This window comes from Akebia trifoliata, chromosome 4, assembly GCF_017979445.1.
Source record: "Akebia trifoliata isolate Shusen 1 chromosome 4, ASM1797944v1, whole genome shotgun sequence".
Lineage (NCBI taxonomy): Eukaryota > Viridiplantae > Streptophyta > Magnoliopsida > Ranunculales > Lardizabalaceae > Akebia > Akebia trifoliata.
The window spans coordinates 45,306,844-45,316,973 of record NC_141378.1 but is presented as its reverse complement, the minus strand read 5'-3'; the positions used below and the strand labels follow the sequence as shown (position 1 = coordinate 45,316,973).

Genomic DNA, 10,130 nt, shown 5'->3' with positions numbered 1-10,130 from the left:
ATTTCGAAGAGAAAGGGTTTGGAGTTCTGTTCGAACATAACAGAGAGTTTTGTTCTGTTTGGTTTAAAGAGAAAAGGGATTTCAAAATAAAATGAATATATTTTGAGGGATGGCGCTGCAAATATATGTATAAATTTAAGTTTCGCTGAGATTAAATCGCGGCCGTCTGATGGCGTAATATCGAACGACCCATATAAGTTTGCCAATCCGTTTGCCAAAAAGTTAGTCAGCGAACGCTCCCCTATATATATATATATATATATATAGGGTCGCATTCCTAAGACTCATATTGCGACTCACATCGCGACTCACCATTTCAGCCGTTCGATATTCGTTAAATCGACGGTCCAGATCGCGACCCATTTTTAAAACGATGAAATTTCGTTATTTACAACTACCTCCCCGATAACAAAATAAAAAATAAAAACTAAAAACGAAATTTCAGCTCAGCCGAAACTTCGTCTTATTCGCAACTTTCAGATCTGATTTCAAAACGCAGAGAGAAATCTTCTTGTGTTCATCGCGATTGAATGAAATTTCAGATCGATCGACTTGCTTGCTAAACAAAATCGAAAGAAACGAAGACGAAAGAAAATCAGAACGAACGAAAACTCGTCTTCTTCGTTTCTGCCCTCTCTTCTCTTTCTCTTTACAATGCTTCTTCCTCATCTCTATTCCCTCTCTCTCTCTAGAACAGACGACGACTCACACAAACGAAGAGCTCGATAGAAACCCTAAGGTAACAAATCACAAACCCTTGTTTTTTAATTTTTTTTGCACTTTTATTTGTTTAATAATTTTTCTTTTTAATTTTTTTGCTGAGTATCTCTATCTCCATCTTCGTCTTCTTGATATGCTCTATACACAACGAAGAAGCAGGGAGGATGAAATTTGTTCATGCTTTCATATTTCTTCTTTAATATTGCAAAGCATTTGAAGTAAGGTTTTTTTACAATATATTATTCTATTGTTGACAACAAATAAGAAATGTTACTGGGAGTAAGAAAATCATTAATTGTATAAACTGAAGAAATTGTTGCTTAGAAGTAAGATCTTGGGGTTGAGATTTTTTTATTTAATTGCATAAGGCCCATCCCACTTTCATAACCAATAGCTGGTTTTGCAAATCACAGAGCCTCTCACAGTTCAATCTCCCTGTTTCACTTCCAAGTGCACACTTACTTGGAACTCCAGCTGGAATGGGACCTTTATCATCGGTCAATACTCCTTCAAGCCTATTAACAAACAGCAAAGATTTACAAGATAAGAGTAGCAAGCCTGGACCAAGTAACGATGGTTTAGGCTTGAACCGGGTGTTGTCTACTTCAGGTTATAGACATTTATATACCACTGAACAGTGAACGAGCTTTTGTCCAATTCTCTAAAAGAGGAGGCGGAGGCTGCTCTGAAGGCACCAGATGCTGTAATGGGTAACCGCTTCATCAAGCTATGGTGGGCTAACAGGGACAGTGTTCCTGTTGACAGTGTAAGCAATGGGGCCAATACTGCATCTGTAGCTCCGAGTGGTGTGACATCTGTTTCTAATAGAGGAAAAGAATATCTCCCATCCATAGCTCCGAAGGTTGGTTCTGCACCTGGGATGACAAATGGTCCTAAGGCTCCACCTTCATCACAGAAGAAGCTGGACAATTTGGAGCTTTTGAAGGAGGAAATCCGTTTAAAGTAGGAAAGGTTGGACCGAAAACGGATCGACTTCCGCCGCAAGTTGTATAAGCTTGAGAAACAAGTAAGACTTAATTTTCATTATATATATATAGGGCAATGTTCGGCAGCATACATTTGGGAGTCAAATTATTTCCTATATGGGTTAGAAGTTTATGAATGGGCTGATTTTTTGTGTGGATCTCTTTGGCGAGGAGATCATCCAAACAAAAAATCAGCCAAATCCGAAACTTTTCCCATATAGGACAAATTTTGGCTCCCAACGTTGGTTCCCTTAATGTATGTATGTATGTATGTATAGAGCTCTAGTGATGTTGACACATGCTTGCAAACTCTTCAATTGCAAATCCATTTGTTTCAACAAGAATTAATAAATGGCAGCATAAGAAGGAAATAACATGACACGTGGCTTTTGTATTTATTTCACATGAACCTGAAGCTGATGGATGGTTATTCCCGGCCCAAATTTAATGCTTCTCTTGCAATGGAATGGCTATGCTTTCGCTTGGATATGTTGTCGTTAATCACATTTGCCTTCTCTTTAATATTCTTGATCTTTGTGCCAGAGGGAGTAATTGATCCCAGTAAGTCGATCCCATTTGAAATCATTTATGACACCATTATTGTGAAGCACTATGAGCGATTGACCCACTGAAAGAACATTAATCTATTTTTTTTTTCTCTCTTTTGTTTTATAGGCATTGCGGGATTAGCGGTGACATATGGACTTAATTTGAACATGTTACAAGCCAGACTCATATGGAATCAAATGGAGAAGTCGATATTTGTGATCTGCAGTTACTATGTGTTCTATGTCAAACATAAGCAATGCTCACTTGTACACATGACTCCTAGTCATACCGAATCTCTATGCCACATGTATGTAGGTCCGTTATGCCCCACACATGCCACTTGTCTTACGGGGTCTCACGTGCAAGACGGGTATTGTTGTGATCAATTCTGATGTCATAACTTTTGTTCTCACTTTTTTGTCTTTTTTTCAAGTTAGTTTTTCAGGCTAGTAGATGTTGGTTGTACTGGTCCATGCTCCACAGATGGTTCTACTTTGGTTTATTTGATACTGAGATCATTCTATTATTATCTATTATCTTTAACTTGAAATATATTTCGTACATGTGCTCTTATAATGGAAAATATGTTTGTAGAAGCCATGATGATTAGATGGGCAGTAGGAAGATTAGAGAAAATAGTATTATAAATGGGTATGTTAGAAAAGTCTGTTTGAGATAATTTGGATATGTACTAATAGGATTGGAAATACCACAAAAAATAATTCTTAATAAGGGTTATTTTGTTGCTACATGCCCATTGAATAAGCAGCAACATATTTCATAAAATGTGGAGATGAAGATTGTTAGATGGATCTGTGGATAATACTAGTAGAGAAGTTGGTCTTATTGATGAATATGTTTTTTGGGATATGGGTTTAATCCTCATATTAGATATAATCGAGATGATTGATGGACATGTACATAGAATATGAATAAGCACAATATATTTCTGTTATAGAATAATTTTATTTTTAATATATGGGGACATAAAAGTCACTTGCCCCAAACCCCAAATACTTGGTATAGGTGCTGAAAAGATGATCACCTTATCATTAGTTTAAATGTCTTTGATTATTATTGGTAGGATTGCAAATGGGGCTGTTGCTATCCTTCAACTTTAATAAGAAGTATCACTAGCAAATGCCTCTTTATATGAATATGATATTTTTCATGATGGATGGATTTTACCAAGACAAACTTTTGGATGGTTTGATACCCTAATGTACTTGACCACAATCATGTTTGCTAGTTGGTTCGTTCGAAATGAAAATATACATCGACAAGTGGGTTTCATTTTAAGGGTAAGTTGGCATCTTTTAACAAGACTGCTCTTCAGTTGGTACTTTTCAGTGAACATGTAGTTACTTTCTAGTCATTGGATTCTAAGCCTTATTGTTGGGAGAACAAAAGTTAACCCATTCTAAGCCTTAATGTTGGATTCTATCAGACTTTTAATCTTATTTAAGATTTGCATAAATATTGGGGCTTGGACTGATTTGAGTTTTTTACAGGCTAGTAGGCATTGCATCTCCCCTTCAAGGGCGTAGATTACTTCAGTGGATTACAGCGAAGCCAATGTATCAATGGCAGCACTGGAGTTCTTTCATGCAACTTGAGGGATCTAAAAAGGCAAAGGGAAAAACAAAAAATGAAGGGGATTAAGGTAGCACGAAATGATGAGCCTTGACTGAAGATACAGGTCTAAACAGAGCTGAATGGAGAAATCAGATTGTTGTTGAAGGCCCCTAGTAGTGGGGTTAGAGAATAGGCAATGGTGATTAAAGATAAAAACTGCACAAATGGTTCATGGTTTCACTTGTGGCATATTGTTGGAAATTGAAATCAAGGATATTAGTCATATAAAACTCAGTTATCTTTCCTCATGGAAATGCCAACTTAACTAAGTTTGTAAGACACCTCTTTTATGAAGTGATTGGATGCTCATGCTTGTAAATTATGATAGTCTCATTTCACTTTATGCATTGTACATGGAGAAATTAGCCCTTGTAACTTTTAATTCTCACATTGAAGTTAAACTGGATTTGATCATAGCATCACTACAAGGTTGGCACTATGAGTTGGGTTAAAACGATCTTGGCACTTTTCCCTGACTCAATGATCACTCAGTTTTAGCATATATTTAGATTGTAGATGAATTGAACCATAAGCTAGTCAAGATTTTACAGAATCTTGTAAACCGATTTGCAAGACATTTAAGGTTTTGAAAACCATTTAAGAGTGACTCTGATTGTCAAGAAATGCAGCGTAGAATATAGAACTAATAACACCCTAAAAGAGGTGATCAGTGGTATTCATTCTGGATTATGTGTCATGGATGTAGGCAATTTGCCGAACCACATAAAATCTTATGGGTTTATTATTCATTTTTTCACACAACAAAATCCTCATAAAACACGACAATCTGTACCAGGTTTGGGGAAGAAAAAACAATGGCATTTAAAGTCATTTTCGATTAGTATTGCAAAGAACAAAACTCAAGTTGTTCAGAACTTGAGGATTTTTAACCAATAAAGAAGATAAAATATCAACTCAAGCATTGTTTAAATTAAAATGAAGAACTAATTCATTTAAAAAATAAAATAAAAAGAATCTCCATTTCAAAGCTCAACACAACACTACAACACACCCCACCCATAACATAACTTGATAATTTACACATAACCAACAATCCCTAGCAGTAGTTCAAGAGAGAGAAACAAAGAAAATACAAAACAAACTTAGAAGAAAAAAAAATTCCATATTTATTGATGATAGAGAGGGAGGTGTTCTTTTAAGATCTGGCCTTGCAAGGAATGGCCCTAATGACAATTTGGTGGTACACTGCAGCAAGAGCAGCTACAATGAAGGGTCCCACCCAGAATATCCACTGAACCCAAACAAACAAATAAACATTAATTCCTATTAATAAAATTTGGTGGTACACTGCAGCAAGAGCAGCTACAATGAAGGGTCCCACCCAGAATATCCACTGAACCCAAACAAACAAATAAACATTAATTCCTATTAATAAAATTTAGTAGTACCTGCTCCCACTCTGCAATGGAATGTAAACAACGCATAACAATATAATGGAATAAAGGAACATGATTCATTTAACCATGATTTATGTTATATTAGAAAATTCTTTAGATGGATACATACATAAAATACAAATTAAACGTTTGTTCTAGTCCTCAAATTTTAATTTATCTAAATTTTCTTTTAAATTATTACAAAGATTTACAATATTCTCACAAAGGTCTTCGATCATTTTTTTTTCCCCATTTGTAATATTTGTAATCTCTTCACCCGCCTCTACATTTGTTGATGCATTAGTCTTCAACTCCTCATCCCACATGAAGAAACCGCAACCATTTTGTTCTGATTGAAAAAAAATTCACATAAGATATAATTTAAGAAAAGAATCACTATAAACTACAATGTTGATTCAGTAGAAAAAAAAAAGCCACTTATAGTTGATTTAGGACAACAATAAAATTTTTTCCCTTTATTGCCATTTTTGTTAGATGTGGTGGTTATTAATTTGCAAGGTCCACACCCACATCTACACCATTTTAGTTTATCCATCCAAATCCAATATCCACAACCATTGTCATTTCCAACTTAGAAGAGACAAATAAAAAAATCTATAAAATTTTCAATAATTTCTTACCAAAGCGTATGTTAAATAATTAAAACTTACCGCATTTGGACATTTAAGATAATGACGATTAGGATTTCTTGAAGTTCTAGAAATGAATACTTGACAAATTCCTTCGCCACAAGCACATGGAATTTTCATTTTCATCGAAATATCCCAAACACTTGAGAAGATAATATGAAAAGAAAGAAAAATAGAGACAGTTAAATGAAATATTACAACTACTGAAGCAAGGGTATAGCCACCCAAAAATATAAATGTTACAATGAAGACGAAGACGAAGATCGATCCCAACAATTACATAAAATTAGCATCAACATTTAACCTTCAAACAAGGTAGCAAGGTTTAATGGTGTTAAACAGAAATGAAAAGGCAGTAAAGAGAAAGAAGAATGCAATAATAATACCTGAAAACTGAACTCAACTAGGGAAAGTAGAGAATCAATTTCTCTTCAAATAAGCTCTTCAGTAGTGTTTAGCGGTAAAAAAAACAGAAGCAACCTTAATACACTTATTTAAAGCGAAACAAAGAATATCAACCTTCAGGCAGAGCAAAAGGATGTTTCAAATGGACTCAAGAGACATAAAATTATTTCCCGTTGCTGGTAGGTCTTAGTAAAGCATAGTTCCATAACATGGTTAACTATATGGATATGCAGCTTCTTACCATTCCCCACGAACATCAGTAACCCGAACCAAACAACTTCAGAGAACCCGAACCAAGTGAACCAAACAAAATAATAGTCGGAACTCCTCGAATGGGCTGTTTCCCCTGATAATAACCATTAAGGAAACATGATTTTAAGAACAATGCACAAAGAGCTTCTCTCAATTATCATATTGAGACCCCACAAAACTCAAAGCAGATAATAAAATAGAATTATCTCTAAGTCGTTTGTGTGGTGTGGTGGGCACACAGTTCTTTATAGAATTATATAAGTATTTGTCCATCTTTAGGTCGTTTGCTCGATTTCGATATTAAGTTCAATTATTGGTAGATAAACTGATTTAAAATGTAATTGAGGTTCTATTAGCATTGCTCCACAATATAGGTCAACTCCATGATTTGGTAACTCAACCAAAATTACCCCTCACTACACCTCTACGGCCACAATAACTCTAACTAGCTACTATTTCCATATCCCACAACAATGAAAAGGTTAGCTAGATGAGCCTTGAAACTTGACAAAGTAATGAACCAAGCTAGACTACACCTCTCAACAAGATATAGGATGGACAAGACACAAATAGAAAGGTGTTTCAAGTTGGATTGGGTACTTTGACCCAAAGCCATTGCAAGTTAGATAGGTTGCTGAACTCACAAGGCTGCCAGACTGACCAACCTTTGTAATTCTGAGCTGATTTGGAAGGGGGGCATTCTAGGCAAGGTGAATCAGGTGTCCATTGCGGCAAAAATATGGTGGCGCATCAAGCAATATGATGGATATCACACCCATGATAACAAAACTGGTGTATAACTCCCATGACAACGGAATGGAGGAGGAAGGAGATTGACACGTGCCTCCATCTCATGGTCTCAAGAACCACTCATTTAAGAAACCAGAAAAACTACTATTTCTATTTTTCCATAAAACTTCTTATTAAATATTATCTATAAGAATAAAGAGAATGGATGACAACATGTTGTGCTAAGTTGCATGGATATAGGTATGGGTGCTTGATTGTGACATGAGTAAAGATGTTAGAACTGCATTTTGGCCAAAGCATGTGCAAAATAACAATCACAGTTCTACAAAGACAACTAATAGATCAAAAAAATTCATTGCAGAAAAAGGACTTACAAGTACTGCAAATTTCTAAGATGAATAAGTTGTGGAAACAGTTGACCAGATAAAACAACATTTCCAAGATCACTGAGACAAGATTAAAGCCCAATTACAATTTGAAACAAAAAAGGAATTTGACCAAAAAATTAATTGATCATTAAATCATTAATAAGCTTAGGAGCAAAAGAAGACATTCTTCTAACTATGTTAGGTATACTATTTTTTTGGTGTATAGTTTTTTAGGAGTTCAAGGGGGTCCTTTTTGAAGATTTCCTAGTTAGGTGGGAGCAAATTTGTTGTCTTGAATCCCCTTATTTCATTTTCTCTGTATTGTTTCTTTTGCCAGTCTTGTTGACCACCTTATTGAAACGATATTTTACTTATAAAAAAAAAAAAGTCATTGTAGCTAATTAAAAATCTCTTAATTATTGTTGTAGCACAAACGTTTCAATACTGATTTAGATCAGAACTACACAAGATTACAGATCCAAAACTAGATTTGCAAATTCCATTTCTGTTTAAGAACTAGATCTTGAATCATAAACAATAAAGGAGATCGAAAAACGAGTATAAACATTAACCTAGACTATAAACTAGGTACCACTACTTTAAATTGCCACACTGTTAACATCTGTGGGCTTTTCAAGAAATCTTAAATGTAAGTCACCACCCAACAACACACTAAAAACCGAAGAAGAAGAAGACGAAGATGGAGATGGAGATACTCAGCAAAAAAATTAAAAAGAAAAATTATTAAACAAATAAAAGTGCAAAAAAAATTAAAAAACAAGGGTTTGTGATTTGTTACCTTAGGGTTTCTGTCGAGCTCTTCTTTTGTGTGAGTCGTCGTCTGTTCTAGAGAGAGAGAGAGAGAGAGAGAGAGAGGGAATAGAGATGAGGAAGAAGCGTTGTAAAGAGAAAGAGAAGAGAGGGCAGAAACGAAGAAGACGAGTTTTCGTTCGTTCTGATTTTCTTTCGTCTTCGTTTCTTTCGATTTTGTTTAGCAAGCAAGTCGATCGATCTGAAATTTCGTTCAATCGCGATGAACACAAGAAGATTTCTCTCAGATTTTTCTCTGCGTTTTGAAATCAGATCTGAAAGTTGCGAAGAAGACGAAGTTTCAGCTGAGCTGATATTTCGTTTTTAGTTTTTATTTTTTATTTTGTTATCGGGGAGGTAGTTGTAAATAACGAAATTTTATCGTTTTAAAAATGGGTCGCGATCTGGACCGTCGATTTAACGAATATCGAACGGCTGAAATGGTGAGTCGCGATGTGAGTCGCAATATGAGTCTTAGGAACGCGACCCTATATATATATATATAAAGATTGCAATGACATTAATACCTTTTAGTAAATTACTCTCCACACCCACCTTTTATTTACTCAACTGAAACCATATCAATTCGATTTAGAGCACATTCAACCAGAAAAACTTTAAATGACAAGAAAATGATAAAAAATTCGCCCACATAAATAATTAATTATAACTATTTTTTTTATATTCGATGACTGAGGTTCTTGAACGTAGGATCAACTAGCAGACCTCGTTTAGAGCACCATGTTTAAACATTTTCCAAATAACAAAATATAAATACAATCCAATTTCCTATTTAGATAAACTGTCCGATCTGACCAGAAACACAGAAAAAGGTCCAATAGATTTGAGGCACAAACTTAGTTGTTTTCTTTTAGAAAATTGAATTTGCAAGCAAAGAATCGGCTCGGCACGTCGCCCCCTAGTACAACAACTTGATTACCACCTCACCTCATTAGTACTCGTCTACCCACTGGTATCACCTAAATCCACACCCGATTCTTTTGTCCAGATATAACAAAGTCAATTGACAGAGGAAAAAAATATTTTGGGAAAGTTTCTGTTAGTGCTCACAAAATCAGACACAAAAAAAATAGACATAAATGTATAAAATACAAAGTTAACCCAGCAAAATAACAGACATAAACTTTTGAGAATAAATTGAGCTCAGTTGGTCAAACAAAAATGATGATAATATATCACATTATTCGACCGTTTAGATAAAACCACTAAAAAATAATTAATTGAAAACTATAAAAATAATAATAATAATAATAATAATAATAATAAATAAATAAACAGATTTTACCATTAGACACCTCACCTCACTACACCACACCGCCTGCCCGACCCGACTTGAATTGGCTCGACGCGTGTTGTGTGTGTTATTGAGTCAACTCGAAAACAAGGTTCCCCTCTTGGGGGTCAACCCGAGAATCAAGGATGGCTTTTAAAAATACAATGACTTTCATATGCCCAATCGACATGGATTTAAACAGAACAAAGATACCTAAGCATAAAATTGGGTGAGAGAGATGTGCCTTTTTTCTCTCTCTCTCTCTATTTTAATCAAAACCCTTTTTGTACTTTTAGCTAGAAATGGTAGAAAGA

General features: G+C 35.0%; 2 long non-coding RNA genes across 3 annotated transcripts; one reads left to right on the top strand and one right to left on the bottom strand.

Moving 5' to 3' along the window:
• The first annotated feature begins 1,280 nt into the window (after positions 1–1,280).
• On the top strand, positions 1,281–3,039 carry LOC147405266 (uncharacterized). Its single transcript, XR_015177277.1, has 3 exons — positions 1,281–1,747; positions 2,123–2,267; positions 2,382–3,039. It is a non-coding gene; the product is annotated as an uncharacterized LOC147405266 (long non-coding RNA).
• Positions 3,040–5,195: 2,156 nt separating this feature from the next.
• On the bottom strand, positions 5,196–8,851 carry LOC147405265 (uncharacterized). 2 transcript variants are annotated; one of them, XR_015178121.1, is made up of 3 exons: positions 8,512–8,851; positions 6,584–6,688; positions 5,196–5,636 (listed from the first exon to the last, which is right to left on the bottom strand). It is a non-coding gene; the product is annotated as an uncharacterized LOC147405265 (long non-coding RNA). The 2 variants fall into 2 exon arrangements; XR_015178120.1 differs by lacking the exon at positions 5,196–5,636 and adding an exon at positions 5,730–6,079.
• Between the last annotated feature and the right edge of the window lie 1,279 nt (positions 8,852–10,130).